Source organism: Felis catus, chromosome A1 (genome assembly GCF_018350175.1).
Source record: "Felis catus isolate Fca126 chromosome A1, F.catus_Fca126_mat1.0, whole genome shotgun sequence".
Classification (NCBI taxonomy): domain Eukaryota; kingdom Metazoa; phylum Chordata; class Mammalia; order Carnivora; family Felidae; genus Felis; species Felis catus.
In genome coordinates, this window is record NC_058368.1 from 118,676,680 (window position 1) to 118,694,165 (window position 17,486).

Genomic DNA, 17,486 nt, shown 5'->3' on the forward strand with positions numbered 1-17,486 from the left:
CAAACAAACAAACAAACAAAAACACGCATATACACAGACATACACATACACAGTGCAGTTAAGGCAAACAGTCTAGGGGTGCCTGGGTGGCTGAGTCGGTTAAGCACCCGACTTCGCTCAGTTCATGATCTCGCGATTCATGAGTTCGAGCCCCGCCTCAGGCTGTGTACTGACTGCTTAGAGCCTGGAGCCAGCTTTGAATTCTGTGTCTCCCTCTCTCTCTCTCTGCCCCTCCCTCGTTCACACTCTGTCTCTCTCTGTCTTTCAAAAATGAATACACATTTACAATTTTTTTTTTAATAATAAGGAAAAGAGTCTAGAAGGAGCTATCCACAAATAACTGTTATCTCTAGATACGTGGGTTTTCTAACGTTGGCTTCTTTATCTTTGAAATTTTATAAAATGATTATGTGTGCTATTTTTAAAAATTACCATTACTTTTAATGAATGGAGCAGCTTTTTGACTCTGAGCCCCTTTAAAATCAAAGATATCTAAGATTTTATGCACAGGACTGGCTAGGACAAGACATGACAGTCAGTCCTGGGGTATTCTGAGATAGAATCCCTTTTGTCTGCTTTTGTTCCCAATCTTTTGTCTGCTTCGCTGCTCATTTGCATTTCTGAGAGTGGGCAGCAGAGAGAAAGAATGCATTTCAGCAATGCTGGAGATGGTAAAACTTTAACCTGAAAAGGTTTTGGGGTTTTTGTCCCCAACTAGTGTTACTAATGACTTTTAAATATACCAATTTTTGCTTTTCTCAATTCCTTACCTATCAGTTAATTGAATGTGAATTTCACTGTTACGGTATAACTAGTTTAAAAGAAAAATAACACCAAAAACTGCATTGTTTTTTGTTTCTGTATTGTGTCTTTTGGTCCTGTGTTCACGTATTGTGAGGGTCCACTCATCCACCATGGACTCCTCTCTTTTCCTCTTGTAGTCAATCTCTTCCAGCTGGTGGAACCCAGGGCTTTTCCTACCTATCTCTTTGCCCAGATGTGCCAGCGCAGGGGTTAGAAAACCCTGCTGCTGATTTTTGTATGGCCTTATGTAAGTTCATGATGGTTATTTACATTTTAAAATAGTTGGAAGAAAATAAGAAGAATAGCTCATGACACATGAAAATTATAAGAAATTTAAGTGTCAGTGTTGGTAAAGTTTTATTGGAACAGAGCCACACTTAATCATTTACATGTTATCTATGGCAGTCTCCAAATTACACTGGTTGGTTGAGAAGTTGCAGGAGAAACCATGTGGCTCTCAAAGCCTGAAATATTTACCGTCTGGTTCTTTAGAGAACCAGTTTGCCAACTCTGTGCTAGAGACTCCTCTTCCTTGGATGTCTTTGAGCTAAGACCTGTTGAGACGTGCTAATTCATTCAAGAGATGCTTATCAAGTGCCTGCAGTGTGCCAGACCCTGTGCTAGACACAGGTATCAAAGGTGAACACGATGCCTTTTCTATTAAGAGGAACAGCCTAGAGAGGAATGTGGACATGTCCACAGGTGAACCACAGCATCTGTGTGCTGCTGCCCAGGTGTGAGGTTGGGGCTGTGGGTGCTCCCAGCGGGTGCCCTGACTATGCTGGGGAAGGCAGGAAGAGAGGAACGAGGTCTTCCTTAGGTCGTGGATAACCAAGCTTTGATAGCTTAAAGCTGCATTGTTCTACATAGGTGAGTTTTAATTGTAACACTAGAATTGTTGCATTAAAGTTCATTGTTAACTAGAATAAGAGTTGTCATAATCTTAACAAGAGAGCCTTTAACGTCTCGATTGTGCGTAAAAATTATTGCTCTGTTACGGGATCAACATTTTATAGAGCTATGTAAATAAACATCGTATAGAATGACTTTAGTTTATCATCATCGAAATTAAAATTTTCTTGTAACAATCACTGTTAGCTATGCACTTGGGAGGGGGAATAGACTTTTACATTAAAAGTGCAATTTTCGGGGCGCCTGGGTGGCGCAGTTGGTTAAGCGTCCGACTTCAGCCAGGTCACCATCTCGCGCTCCGTGAGTTCGAGCCCCGCGTCGGGCTCTGGGCTGATGGCTCAGAGCCTGGAGCCTGTTTCCGATTCTGTGTCTCCCTCTCTCTCTGCCCCTCCCCCGTTCATGCTCTGTCTCTCTCTGTCCCAAAAATAAATAAACGTTGAAAAAAAAATAAAAAAAAAATAAAAGTGCAATTTTCACTTGCTTTAGGTTTTTTTTTTTTTTTCACATATTCCTTAGTTCATTTTTAAAAAGTTAACTCTTCTGTACTAAGGATGTTTGTTTTTTGTATAAAAAGATCACTGACCCCATTCAGGCTTTCCTGAATCATCATGTTGGGGGCTTGGTGGGGGGGTGGGCAGGGAGTTTTATTTTTTTTTTATTTTTTTGTAATGTTTGTTTATTTTTGAGAGAGACAGAGTGTGAGCAGGGGAGGGGCAGAGAGAGAGGGAGACGTAGAATCTGAAGCAGGCTCCAGGCTCTCAGCTGTTAGCACAGAGCCTGATGCGGGGCTCAGACTCAGGAACCTCGAGATCATGACCTGAGCCAAAGTCAGATGCCCAACTGACGGAGCCACCCAGGCACCCCAAGGGAGTTTTATTTTTTAATAACTGCCCAAGTGGTTTGCATCTACACCAAAGTCTGGGAACTACTGTTACGGATCATATTGTTAAAAGATGCCTTTTTAAAAGTTACTATTACATTTCTTTTTTAAACTGTTTTCTCTTTCCTATCATCTGCTATCAGCCCATGATGTATACAGAGCTTTTTAAGGTTCCCCAAGACGATATGAAGGAATCTTGCTGATTTCCCAAAACATGGCCCCTCTCCCTCTTTCTTTCTTCTTTTCCTGGGGGGGCTGGGGGAGGAGATAGAGGAGGAATTAGAGCAAAATGTATAAAAAATCATTTAGAATATAACGTGTATTTGATATATATTTGCATGTTTTGCTGTAATTTTTCATGTGTATATAGTTATGCACACATAGGAACATATACTTTTATCACAGTCAGCATTTGACCTGTTTGTTCTCGCTCTCACATTAACACTGAAATCCTCTTTCGGCTCCCTCCCCAGTTCCTTCCCTTTGCCCTCCAGTGGAAAGTTAACATGAATTTTAGCATGTATCCTTTTGAACTATGTTCTGATAGTTTAAAACTGATTTTTTTCTGTGTGTGCCCAAATATAGTCATCTAGTATTTGTGTGTATATGTGTGTGTTATAATTTCCATAAATGGCATCAGAGTGTACTCTCATTTTTCAGCTTGTGTTTGTCACTCAGTTTTATCTGTTTGAGATAAATGCTAGTTCATTCCTCTAAATGCTGTGTAAATAACGCCACATATTATTTATCCCCTTTCTCCTATTGGAAAACATTTAGTTGTTGCTAATTTTTTGCCATTATAAACAATGCTGCGTTGAACATCCTTGCAGACAGCCTTTTGTGAACGTGTGAATTTTGGCATAGTGTGAACCTGGCGGTGGAACTGGGGGGATGCACACAGCTTCTTTCCTTTTTATAGACGTGGCCAAATTATTCTCCATAATGACTGAGTCTGCGTATATGCCTGACATACTTTTCATCTGGAGCCATAGACTGATAAAGTTACAGAATCCTTCCCATGGCACCTCTGGGGTTTCAGGCGGTGCCATAAGTTCTCTGCATTATGTTTGTGGGAGTCGCTAAACTACCATCTAACCTGAACTGTAAAAGATTTAAAATGCAGAATTTAGGCTTAACGGAGGTTGGAGTGGAGGTGGTAGCATGCAGGCCTAGAATGCCAAGGAGGAAAAAAGAACCAAAGGAGTGAATCTCTTCGTGGAGTGCTGGGCCGGCTGGTGTGACACCACCCAGGAAGATCTGACATAGACACGTCCCAGCAACTCGACTTGTTTCTCTCCTCACCAAGGGGGCCTCAGCAAGTCCTCTTTATTCTAAAACCTAAGGGCTCCTGACCTGTGCCTCATCCTCCATGAAATAGCCCCACATCCTGGAGACTCAGCAGCTGCAGGCCCAACTCTCAAAGGCCTCAGTGTACCTGACTTGGCTCCAGGGGCTCCTGGCTTAAACAGGTTGCCGTGGCTGTGGAGCACCTTTTATGGACTGCAAAGGCTCCGCTGACTTCTTCGTGCAGGTCTCTTTTGAGGATGAATCTGAAGTTGCTAACTGGTGTGAGGAATGTCTAGAAGCAAAATGTAAAGTCTGTCTTCCGGACTTGGGATCTGCATAGCCATCTGGACCCCCCTGAGGGATCTAAGGCCGGGAATACTCACTGCTCTGTGGCTTCTCAGTAGTGGGGAGGGGGCTGTAGCTGTTGATGCCTGGTCTCCTCTTCTGGAGTGCAGGCTGAGCACATCTCTCCTTCCCCAACAGTGTTTGCAAATCGTATTCATAAGGACCTGATTGCCTCTCACCTTTGCTGCCAGTCTCTAAAGGCCAACTAGTTTAAGCTTGCCCTTTCATAGGTTTTACCACCACTGAAGTATACCAACGCATGACTCCGTTTCCTGCCTCCTGTGAATGGACAGGAAGTGGAAGGAAGGAAGGAAGAAAACTAATGAAGAGAAAAAAAAAGTCTTAACCAAGACTAGGTTCCTGCATACCCAGCCAATAACATTATCGTCACTCAGTAAAAAAGTAAAGTTGTAGGTCAAGTAAGCCGGGACCCCAATATGATGTGTCAAGCAGGGCTCGAACTGGGATGAGACAAGAGGGACACCTGGGGTGCAAAATTGAAGGCGGCAATGACTTTTAAGATCCTGAGAGTAAGCGCCTCTTTATGTTTAAAGAAGGAGAATTTAAAGAAGTGCTGAAGAGGTGCTTGCTCTCAGGCTTGTTACAGATGGTCACCTCCCAGGTCTCTGTTGCCTGACCCTCATCCGGGCCCTGGGTGGGTTCAAATTCCCCTTTTGGGCTTTTTGGTACCATGCGGACCTGAGTCCTTCCTCATGTTTTCCTCAGGTATGGGCAGTGACTGGCAGTCACTAGAGAATAGAGATGGGTTCAGTCTGTCTTTAGTTGGCTATCTCTGCTGCATCTGGAATTTCATAGCAGGCAGTGGGAAAAGGGGGTTTCAGATACAGAACTTCGGTGTAGAGAGACCTTTTCAGGAATGTGTTTGTTGCAGTTTAGCATGGATAATTTAAAATTGCCACCCCCCAACACACACACACTAATTGAAAGCTGGCTGTGTGCGCCACTGTGGCAAAATAGAAACAGGTGGATCTGATCTGCTGAGGAATTGGGGAAGTAACTTCCAGACCTCTGCCCCCACTGGGCTATGTAAGTACTTTGCGGCTGGCTGGTGAAAGGAACCAGTTGGTTCAAGGAATCAATCCTCCATTCAGGCACATTATCTCCTTACCATACTCTGCAAATTTGGACCCCAAAGGTAACGTACAGCTAAACTGAGCAAGAATAATATTGGCCATGGAAAAGGTCCTGGGATTATCATATGATCTTATCACAGGTTTAATTTTTCCTTGGTTCCTCAAAACCAGTGCTGCAGAAGACCTTCCCCTCCTTTAATATAGCTTCTGTTGGGACTACTAAGAAAATTGGGCACATATGAGTGCAAAGTCAGCTAGGGATGAGTAAAAGGCAGGTGGGTGGGGAGAACACAAGGGATCTATATAGTTACAACAAAACAAGTTAGGTTGGGTAAGCCTATGAAAAAACTGTTTTTTTTATCCTGCTCTACTGTGAAGTAAGCATCTTTCCTGTTACAGCAGAAACCCCCTTTCCCCTTCTCTGTTTATTACTGTTTGCCTATAAGGCCTTCACTTGAGCCTTTGCTACCAGGCTAAGGCTGTTCTGTCTTTGCACTTAGCATGGGAGAAAGGAAGATGAGGAGATCACCCAGGAAGCTCTGTTTGCTGTTTCAGAGTTAACTGTGGTGTGCAGCTAATTTGATTATCACATTTAACCAAAAACACCTGCAGGGACTGCCAGACAGAGTATAGCCAGCCTGGTATTATGGGCCTCATACAAACCCTTACCACTGTCAGACTGGATTAAATGGTTATGTTTTTTTTTTTTTTAAAAAACATAAGTGCCTCATTCAGGCCTCTGAGCAAGTATTTACATCATCTTGGTGACTCCTTGGAATAGAAGATGCACGGAGGACCTGCTTTGCCTTTGGACTCATGTCCCTGTGGCCTTAGTGTAGTGTTTGTGAAACTGACCCGGTGGTGCATCATGTCTAGGGAAAATGAGCTTGTTTAATGTCAGCTTCTCATGGCCTGGGCCTAGAGGTAGGAGGTAAGATACAGAAGTCTCTCAGCACCCAAAACCTGGGCTCATATTGCCCCATGTTCTCTTCTCTCCTTTTGAACGACAAGGTCAGCAGTCACCTAGCCTCAGGACATTTGGATGGGAAGAGCTGTGAAGCCCTAGGTGTGTGACCTAGCTTTGGATAATGGGGCACTTGGAACTACTCCAGTGGAGTTCAGATGGCAGTTCCAGTAAGGGAGTATCTGTCCTTGTTACCTGTAAGACAGAAGTTGGCCTGATTTGTGTAAGACTGATAGGATCCTTCCCTTAGTCAAATATTGGGGTGCCTGTTACACACCAGTGCTATTCTAGGCATAGTGATACAGCAGCAACCAAGACAGATAAAGTTCCTGCTCACCTGGAGCTCAAATTTTAATTGAGGAGAGAGACAGATATTTGCAAATATTCATTGAGCAACTAGTCAATGTCCTATGAATACAGCAGCAGATTGTTTAAAAATGTGGTATGAAAATGCAGACTAAACTTACAGTGAAAATAGTTTCAGGGAGTTTTAAGTGCTCTCAGAGAAGGGTTTGCAGTTACAATGCTGGGAGTGCATGAGGAGCTGTTAGATGGGGTGGTCACAGGAGATGCCACTTGAGTCACTACCTGCGTGAAGTGAAAGAGTAAAGCCATGGGAAGAGTTAGGGGAAGACTTTTCCGGACAGAGGGAGTAGTAGGTACAGACGCCCTGAGAAGGGACCCTGCTGAGCATGGAAACACACCTGGCTTATTCCAGGAACAGTGAGGTCAGTATACAGGCTGGATTTGGAGAACTAAGCAGGGGCTAGACCAGGTGGGGTTTGGGGGGCCGTGGGAAGAAGTTTGAATTACACTCCGGTTATAGTGGGAAGCTATCACATTGCTGAAAGGGTGGGTGATATGATATGTTTTTGTTTTTTTCTCCCAGACAGCTCTGTTGATCCCTGGAGAATGAGCTGAATCAAAGTGGAGTCTAGGAGACCGGTTGAAGGCTATTGCAGTAGTCCAGACTAAAGACGTTAGAGGCCTGAATGAGGATGGTAGTGGTGGGAGTGGGGAAGTGGTCAAATCTGTGATATACTTTGAAGATTGGGCCAGTGGGGATAAGTCATGGGCTGGATGTGGCATCTGAGAGGAATGAGGGGTGACTCCTGAGGTTTAGGCCTTCTATAGAAAAGACAGGGAAGTCTAGTTCTATTGTATTGGTGGGGGTGGGGTGGGTTGGTGTCAGCATGAACATGTCAAGAGTTCTCTTGAGAGCTTTGAGCATATAGATGATTTTTCCTTTACTATGTATCAACATGGAACTGATCAGATCACTGAGACTAGGTCTGTGGGTAGAGTAGTCCCAGGGCAGAGTCCTGAGCACTGCAGCATTTAGAGGTGGGAAGAGAAGGATCTAGCAGTGAAGACTGGAAGGAGCAACCTGTAATCCAAACAGAGGGCTCTGGTCGTGCCCTAGTTAGGGCTCACACCTTATACAATGAACCAAAATTGAACTCTGAAAATCTAAGCCTGCTGTTTGGGGAATAAATTACTTGGTTTATTTAAGGTAACGACTATGTAATTGGTTTTCCATTGATGTTTTTGAAAATTGCACAGATTGGAGGCCAAATTCCACTTGCACCTGGGGGGCCTTAGGTAATTATCTGACATATGGGACTCTGTCTTCATCTATAAAATGGGGAGAACAATAGGACCTTACCTCAGAGTCCTGTTGTGAAGATTAAGTGAGTTGATGCGTGCAAAGTGCATGCCACTGTTTCTGGCATGGAGGAAAGGCTCAAAAATGGCAGCTTACACTGCATTAACACTTGTTCAGGGTGTATTGCTGTGAATGTTTAATACTTGGTGCTATACTGACTTTTCTGCTTTGCATTCTTGGGTCTTCATTTGCTATTTACAACTGCTGTTTGGTATTGGTTGCTGGCTCTCAGCTTAGTGGCAATACCCAGTTGCTTCAGCCTTGAGATTTGCCCTAATCCCTAAGGCAGTAATTATGTCATCCTGGAGGTGTTCAGAGAAATTCCTTTAGGGTGAATGAATTCTGGACTGTCACAAGAATATGGAGCTGTGTTGATTGTTCCCAGCCAGGGAGAAATGTTCCCCTCACTACTTGTCCCCACTCAAAAGTCAGGAGCAATAAGAATTTATATTGAAGAATTTATGAATATAAATAATAGAATAATAAAATCACTTGGCATCTGTTGAAGTATGTGTCAGATGGTTTCAATATATAATATCTAGTCTCATTGCAGAAATCCCAAAAAGTAGATGTTGGGATTTATTAATTTACAGAGGAGAACATTAGGATTCAGAGAGTGACATTATCTGGGGTGCCTGGCTAGCTCAATCAGTGGTGGAGCATTGCGACTCTTGATCTCCTGGTTGTGGGTTCGAGCCCCACATTGGGTGTAGTGGTTACTTAAAAATAAAATCTTAAAAAAAAAAAAAAACCTACAAAAAACACAAAGGGTCACACATTGTCTTGACCAGAGTCATACTGCTACCATGTTTCAAAGTCACGATTGGTTGGCATGTTCCTATAGGAGTCCTGAGCCTAATTGTTTTTTGTGCTACATTCTGCCCCCACATAAGCATTCGTTATAGATCTGAAACCAAGATAATGGGAACCAAGTTCATTGTAAGCAAACTTCTCCTTGTATTTTACATATTACCGTTTTGATTTCATGAAAAGAATATTCTTTTCAAATCGTAAAAGTGGAAATTAATTTAGTTTTTCCTATGGTTGCTATTTAATGATTCTTCTACTACCATGCTGCTTACCTTTATCTGGTTATTCATAGCTAAATATGTGTTTGTATTCCTTAAGGTAAAGGGTCATCACTGTTGACTTTACATTTTCCTGGACCATATCAATAAGTTATAGTTGCTAAGAATCTCTGCAGAGTATATCCCTCAGTGGAAGGCAATCCTTAATGCACATTGGGGAAACTAGATCTAGAGGGTTTTTTTGTTTGTTTGTTTTTCCTTTTTCTTCCCTCCATGCCACCTTAGTCACAGATGGCATTGTTTCCCAGATGTGGTCTAGTTTACCTTACTAGTGATATAAAACACAAGCACTAGCCGCCTTCCTAATAAGGAAGCTCATTTACCATTTAGAAATACATCGAAAATTCAACTTCATTTTCATCTCGTGTCCATTCCAGTAACTGGTCCAGTAATCAGTTTTGCTACAGCAAAACGTATCTTTGTCTCCCTCTCTCCTCTCCTTTCCACTCTTGTGTTCTTTGAGGGGTAGGAGATCAAGACTTATTTGTCTGACTGTCCCTAGCATCTAGTCTGTTGGTCATGTTGTAGGTGCTCACTATATATCCTTTGAATTGAGAAGAATTGGCCCTTTCTTTTCTTTTGCATCTTAACTCAGATCCAGTATATCTTATTCCTTGGGACTTCCCTCTCTTATAGGAAGCCCTTGGATATTTCATTTGCAGAGGAAACTTAAGTCATTCTATATGATGAAGTTACAGCCTAATTTTAGAGCAGTGTTCTCCTAGATGAGACCCTTTAGCTCTTTCCTCCACTTTAATGATGGTGTCTAGGCAGGATCCAGCTATCCATGTTGTTGACCTTGATATCATGCCACCAGCCCAGTCCATCTAGATGCATTCTTTAAAAGATAAGTTGTTTTCATCATATTCCATTAAAACAGAAAAAGAAAAAATGAGAATGAGGCTGATTGGGCTGCTTGTGCCCAGCCGTAGACTCTGGATTCACACTCCCTGTGCTGATTGATTTGTGATGGCTCTAGACATGAATTTGGAATGCAAGGAGCAGCTCTTTCCTCCTTTTTTGCTTCCTTGAGCAGAATGCCTGGATTGCTTATGGGAAATTTGGCTGGATTGCTTATGGGAAATTTGGCAGGAGAGCAAGGGAAGGATTATGGCCTGAATTTCCACAGAACTGGAGGGAGGTGTGTTTAGAACTAAAGGGAGCCCTGCCCTTTTCACTGCCCTACTTGAAGCTGACGTGTGCCCTCCGTGGCATGGCATACTAAGGCATGCTTGATCTGGACACCGCCTCCCCTGCAGCCTTGCCTTTTCACACCATGCCAAAAGCCTGATGCTCTGGGAGTGACTCTTTCTTAAGCCTGTGTCTCTCTCTGAACTGCTGCACGGGCAGAAATTGCTGTTCCTCACTCTGACCCTGTGCACTGTGCATAATGTGGTCACAGCCTCTGACACCCTTGATTCACTGATTGTTCTTCCTCTTTGTTATAGGACAAGCTTCTTGATGACAGGCCTAATGTCTGCCTCGTCATTGGTCCCACTCGGCCTGCCCCGCTGGAGGCGCTTTACAGAGCTTCCTCTGGTGGGAGCGAATAGAGGAGGCATTCAGCAGATAGTCCCCTCTACACATGTAGCTACAAACTGCAGCAGAGTACAGGGACTGTCCCTTATCGAGGGTTGGGGGGTGAGCTAAGAGCTAAATGATCGGTAGGAGTCAGTTGAGTAAAGAAAAAGGACACAAGGGAAGAGGCTCCCAGATTACAGCATATGTGAAGGTAAGAGTGTAGTTGGAGTACACAGAGGAAGGGGCCAAGGTGGAGATTAGCTTAGGAGAAGTATTGCAGGGGCATTAGTCTAATAGCATATATAATGAATAATTTCTAAGTGAAGTAATCAGTCTGAGTTTCCTAACCAGACAGGCAGTACTGCAAACCAGATCCTGTTCAGGCTGTCCTCACCCCAGACTTTGAGGCTGGTGGTGGCAGAGGCAGAGTGCTCCAGAGCATTTGTTCAGCTTAACCCAGCGTTGATCCATTTTAGTGGAGTTGGAGTGTCAGAAGTTAGCTGAGGAGTCTCAGCCCTAAAGTAAGTAGCTGTGGGTACAAGGAAGGAAGCAAAAGAACACCTTGAAATTCAAACTCCTTGGAGACCATTTTGGTTGTTGAGATTCTGACTTTTTAAAGTTATGATTAATGCTTTCTTGTAAGATTTAAATAATTTTAGCTATACTTGTCTCCATCATGCTAAGGAGACTCTCCACTTGTCAAGGCTGATAGATTGCCCGTCAGTGCTTTTCACAGAGAAAAAGGACAAAACTCTTGTTTTCATCCCAGTCTTTGACATGCAGAGCTGGTCATACAGAGTTTCATATGGTAGATGCTGATGTGGCTTCTACTGACCATAAAAGATGAGGCAGTCCGGGAGAATATTTTTCTCTCCAGAGTAGCTGGGGAAAAGAATTGTAAAGCTGGGTATGGCCATTCAGAGCACTAGAAAGCTGCCCGTCCGCTCTGGCCCTGCTGAAGTGGCACAAGCCCCGTTGTCTCTGTTTTATGTAGAATGCCTACTGGGGGGGAAATGAATTTGGGCCTCCATCTGTATTTTTTGTTCATCATGCAGGCCACTTTTGCCAGTGCACCTAGATCCCTGGAGTGATGAGAATGGAAGAAATAACCACAGAGCCCTAAATCCTAACCCCAGGGTCCTTTCACCTTGGCCATTATTCTAGGGTTTATTACCTGGAGATTGAGCCAGGCTTCCTTGTGTTGAGATACTTCCCGCCCTTCGTAGCATGTTAGGCTGCTGCTGAGATGCTGCCAGTGTAAATTCTCTTCAGCCTAAGTGCACGTCTTCATTCTTCCCTCTCGTTGGGGGGGTGGGGGGTGGGAGGGTCTTGATACCAAAGAACTTGTTTTAGTTAATAGAGAGGGGTTTGCTGGGCCTCACTGGTTCTTCACATGGTCTGACATCCATGCGTGCCTGGAGCTACAGTAGAGTTTGGGATCCCGCTCTCACTTGGGCTCATGCTTATGTGTGTGTGCGCACTCTCTCATGAGCCCCTCCCCTCCCCCGCCACCCCTGTTTCTTTTTCTCTGTCTCTCTGTCTCTCACTTATTTGTGTCATCTCTTTCGATGCAACTCCTGCAGACTGCTCCTGAAGTCTGCTGGTTTTATAGGCTTGCTGGGTTACGTTCCATGAAGTTTCCCAAGCACTAGATAAATGCCACCAAGGTCAGTGGCATCGTGACCCCACATTTGCTCTCTGGGGACTCAAAGATTTGTGCAGGATCTAGAGTGCGGCCACTCCCTCTTTAGAATTCAGACCTTCCTGGTAATGAGCGCCCGCCCTCCAGAGCATCAAGATGTTAACAGGATTTCTTAGACACACTCACATTAAGGTGTTGCAAGGCTGCCCTGTTGTTTCACTGTGGGGAACCAGAGCTGTTACCACTTGTGCTGTAAGAACTTGGTTGTTACATAGGAATTAAAGGAATTTGCCCTTCAGCAACTATAAAAGGATGAGTATCCAACTGTTGTGTTTGTTTTGAAAGCAGTTTAGTGCCAGAAAGGCGTGTTTGATAGAGTTCAGGAGACTACAGTCCCTTTTAAACCCTCTGTTTATTCATGACTGCATTTATTATATGCCAGCCCCCAACATCTCCTTCACTGTGCTGTCTGCGCACTCTCCCCTCCAGCCACCGTAGCTTTCTTTGAGTTCTTCAAACTCGCCCTCCTCTCTCTGGCCATAGGGTCTTGGTCGGTTACCTCTGACAGAATACTCCTCCTTCATCTAGTTAACCCCTGCATGTTTTTTCTTTTTTAATGCTTATTTGTTTATTTTGAGAGAGTGCGTGCATGAGTGGTGGAGGGACGGAGAGAGGGAGAGAGAGAATCCTAAGTGGGCCTTGCACCATCAGCGCAGGGCCCAACGGGGCTCGAACTCAGGCACCGTGAGATCACAACCTGAGCTGAAATGAAGAGTCGGAAGCTTAACGGACTGAGCCACCCCGGTGCCCCAACTATTTGTTTTTTTTTAAAACAGGGAGTGCTTTTGAAACAGGAAATCACCTGCAAGTTTGTTAAAATGCAGATTCTTCTCAAGAAGGCTCCCAAAGGGGCCTTGGCTTTGACAGTTCTGACGAGCTCCCAGGTGAAGCTTGGGACTCCTTATGTGGCCTTCAATTTAATCTGAGCCTCTTATTTTTCACGCATTTGACATTATACACTTTTCTTAAGCACTCTTCACAACTGTATAGTTTCTTAAATTTGTGCCATTATCTTAGTACTGTTCATCGTTACACAAACTGTGAACCCTGTGAGAACAGTGACCACTTACAATTTCTGCTCATTCTTTTGTTTTCCCAACTTATCACACAGTGTGACCTATAGGGCACACTGTATGTTTAGGATAGGCAGAGAAGTAATTGACTATTGTATTGGTTAAGTTGATCGGTTTGAGGAGACAGGGAGATTATAAAACCCACGGGTTCACTTTTTTCAAGGAAAGAGCCTCCTGGAATATTTAAATTTCATGTCCAGCAGAAATAACCTAAGGTAATTTTATTTATTTACTTAAAAAACTTTTTTTAATGTTTATTTAATTTTGAGAGAGAGAGCATGAGCAGGGGAAGGACAGAGAGAAGGAGACGCAGAATCCAAAGCAGGCTCCAGGCTCCAGGCTCCGAGCTGTCAGCACAGAGCCCAATGCGGGGCTCAAACCCACAGACCGTGAGATCATGACCTGAGCTGAAGTCGGACGCTTAACCGACTGAGCCACCCAGATGCCCCCCTCTAGTAATTTCAGACTGAAGTGATTACATGGTGGGTGAGTGCCTGGTGCTTGGTCTTCATTATGTGAAAGGAGAAAATGCCAAATCACTTGAACTCTTGACTTGTCATTCCCAAGGACTGTATTCCTTTTTTTTTTCTTTTTAACATTCTTTTTTATTAAGATAAAATTCATGTAGGGGCGCCTGGGTGGCGCAGTCAGTTAAGCGTCCGACTTCAGCCAGGTCACGATCTCGCGGTCCGTGAGTTCGAGCCCCGTGTCGGGCTCTGGGCTGATGGCTCGGAGCCTGGAGCCTGTTTCCGATTCTGTGTCTCCCTCTCTCTCTGCCCCTCCCCCGTTCATGCTCTGTCTCTCTCTCTGTCCCAAAAATAAATAAACATTGAAAAAAAAATTTAAAAAAAGATAAAATTCATGTAACATAAATTAAACATTTTAAAGCATACAGTTCAGTGGCATTTAGTACACTGACCATGTTATGTAATCATCAGCTCTGTAGTCTATTTTTAAACATTTTCATCACCCCCACGGGAAACCTCATCCAAAGGACCATCTTGGTAAGTTCAGCATTTCTAAAACTTTGTGGTCTTGGCATAAGTGCTCCAACAGCCTTTATGTGAATTATATCTATGTTGACAGAATGAGAAATTAAATTAAAAAAAAATGAAAGATTTCTTTACAGATTTATTAAATGACATTTTACATTTTTGTAAATCTCTTTAATGTTTGAGTTAATAGAAGGTAATTAGGTAATAGTGTCTTCTTCTTTCAATCTATTGTCATATATTTTGTTACTGAAGGATATGAAAAAAATCAGGCCACACAGATATATGCAGTTGGAGAAGGAAGAGGTATTTCTAGTAACCTTTTGAGACAATTTTGAGTATTCTTTTTTGTTAATATACCAACAGTCAACAGGTGATCATTTCTTAAAAAAAATATTGCAATGTGGAGAATGAAATCCTGTTAGTGAACTTTTCACGTAAAATGGCATTGAAACCTATTGGCCTACACTGTACTTTGGCTCTTTTTTTTTTTTTTTAATTTTTTTTTCAATGTTTTTATTTATTTTTGGGACAGAGAGAGACAGAGCATGAACGGGGGAGGGGCAGAGAGAGAGGGAGACACAGAATCGGAAACAGGCTCCAGGCTCCGAGCCATCAGCCCAGAGCCTGACGCGGGGCTCGAACTCACGGACCGCGAGATCGTGACCTGGCTGAAGTTGGATGCTTAACCGACTGCGCCACCCAGGCGCCCCCGTACTTTGGCTCTTTTACCCATGCTTGATTTTTTTTTATTTAATTTTTAATGTTTACTTATTTTTGAGAGAGAGACAGCGTGAGCAGGGGAGGGGCAGAGAGAGAGGGAGACACAGAATCTGAAGCAGGCTCCAGGCTCACAGAGTCTGACATAGGGCTCGAACCCACGAACCGTGAGATCATGAACTGAGCTGAAGTCAGACGCTCAACCAACTGAGCCACCCAGGTGCCCCCCGTGCATGATTTTTTAATGCACATTGGTCATTTGGAAAGTTTTGGTTCAGGGAATCATACGAATCTTCCAATGTGGACACATTGCATCATAAAAAACTTTTAAAATCACATGTGTTAACATTATTACTGATCTCATTAAAAATAGTTACGAAGTATTGGGAAGCTGCCAAGGTCATGGTGGCCAATCCAAGTTGTCAAAAATTGTCCTTTTGTTTTGTTTTGTTTTCTTGAAAGAATGAATTTTATTATTGTAACAAATATTGTTGTTTTCCTAGAAGCGACCACCTTGCTTGGTTCATTTCTGAGAAAATGTCTACCAGACACTGAAGTCTGAATAACCATAGTTTCTCAGTTGTTTTTTCAAGTTAAAATGGTGCTTTGTAATAAAAAGAGGTTGGTTTAGTTGCAACTCAGAGGATTGCACAACTGCTTTCCCTTCAAGTCAGCTTTGGTATGCAGCAAAGTACTTTATGCACATTTCCTCCTTAATTACAGTATTAAAAAAATGTGTGGTAAAAGGTCAAAATTTAATAAAAATAATTTTTACTGTTTTATCAAGGGTATTCGTTGAGCAAAACCTGGTAGTTGCTTTTTTGTTTGTTTGTTTTGTTTTTAACCTGTTAGTTTGGAGTGGTAAAGAATGCATTGTTGGTATAGTTTGAGGCAACTGCCTAGATTAATTCTAAGGCTGCAGCACTTTCCCTGAACCTTATTTCCATGTCCTGTGGAACCCCTGAAAATGTCTTGGGAACCTCCCAGGAGTCCATGGGCCACACTCTGAGAACTACTGGTCCTAGCTAAAATAAGAATCACAAAGTAGCCTTCTAATAAATACGCTCATTCCGGCTCCTTCTTAAGAAGTATACCTGACTACAAGGCTAGCAGTAGAAGAAATTTCCTGTGACTATACTAAAGCAAATGAGCCCGACTGACAGTTCGATGAATTCTCTCATTGCAGAACTATCTTGAATATTGCCCCTAGGCTGCCTGTTAACATCTAGAATTTTATTTATTCAGATATCTCCAACATATTTTATTTGCTGACACTTTGAGTGGGACATATTTTTTAATTGATTATAAAAATCTGGAGATTGTTGAAAATAGTTTTTTGTAGAATTCCAATTTTTAAAAAATTAGAGTTCAGATTTGGGTTCCTAACTTCTCTGTTCAGCAGAGCTATTCTTTCATAGCCTTTTCTCAGTCTTTTTTTTTTTTAAACCTGAGTAATTTAGAACTCAAAGCTTAAAATTCTCACTATAAGTTGACTCTAAACTCTTTTGTCCTAGAAATGTGCTTGTATATTTGACCATAAGTTATGATGTTAGGATTCAAACTTCATAGGCTTGCTTGATCTTCTCACTGGATAGCATATCTATTGTGTTTCTTTTTGAATGTTTATTTCTTCCAAGCATACAGTTTCCAATCTGATTTTATTAATATCATAAGGTGTTTTTTTATTTTTAAGTTTGGTGTATTTTTCATAATTATTTTGCTCTTTGTGGTGAGTTCAAGTTTGACTTAAAACCAGTTCATAGGAATCATCACTAGGGTGTTGAGGTGACTATTGTGAGACAATTCATTGAATTACCTACCATCACAAGCTAGGATGTGTTTAATCTTCATTAGCTGGACCATTTTGTGTAGAAATGGGAGGGGAAAACTCCTTAGGGTATTAATACCAATGGGTAGATGTTATAGGAAAAGATTGTTCAGTTCATTATATTATGAAAAGAACATGAGGATTCTATTCGAATCATGACTCTTTTCTTTCGTAGCTAGATGACCTCGGACAAATTACTCAATTTCTCTGAACCTCAATTTCCTCATTTGTCAAACTGTAATAATAACCCCTCTCTCGTGGGAATTGGATTTAATAGTATAACATAAAGAAGGTAACACATTGCCCTAAACCTGATACTCTCAACAAATAGACTTAATGTTAACATATACTTTAAAAACATTTTTGATAAGACTTTGTAAAAGTATAGAATGTCAAAGACTTAGGAGGTTACCAGTAGAAAATATAAATCTGATTCAAAAGAGAACAGGAGAGGGATACCTGGATGACTCAGTAGGTTAAGTGTCCGACTCTTGATTTTGGTTCAGGTCATGATTTCATGGTTCCTGAGATTGAGCCCCGTGTCGAGCCCTGCTTTGGGCTGTGTGCTGACAACATGGAGCTTGTTTGGGATTCTTTGTCTCCTTCTCTC

General features: G+C 42.5%; 1 protein-coding gene and 1 long non-coding RNA gene across 8 annotated transcripts in view; one reads left to right on the plus strand and one right to left on the minus strand.

The window, feature by feature from the left end:
- The window catches only part of ARHGAP26 (Rho GTPase activating protein 26), a 427,680-nt gene that overhangs the window by 286,271 nt on the left and 123,923 nt on the right, over positions 1–17,486 (plus strand). The window lies entirely within an intron of this gene.
- Positions 1–17,486, minus strand: part of LOC109501125 — a 30,873-nt gene that overhangs the window by 8,512 nt on the left and 4,875 nt on the right. The window lies entirely within an intron of this gene.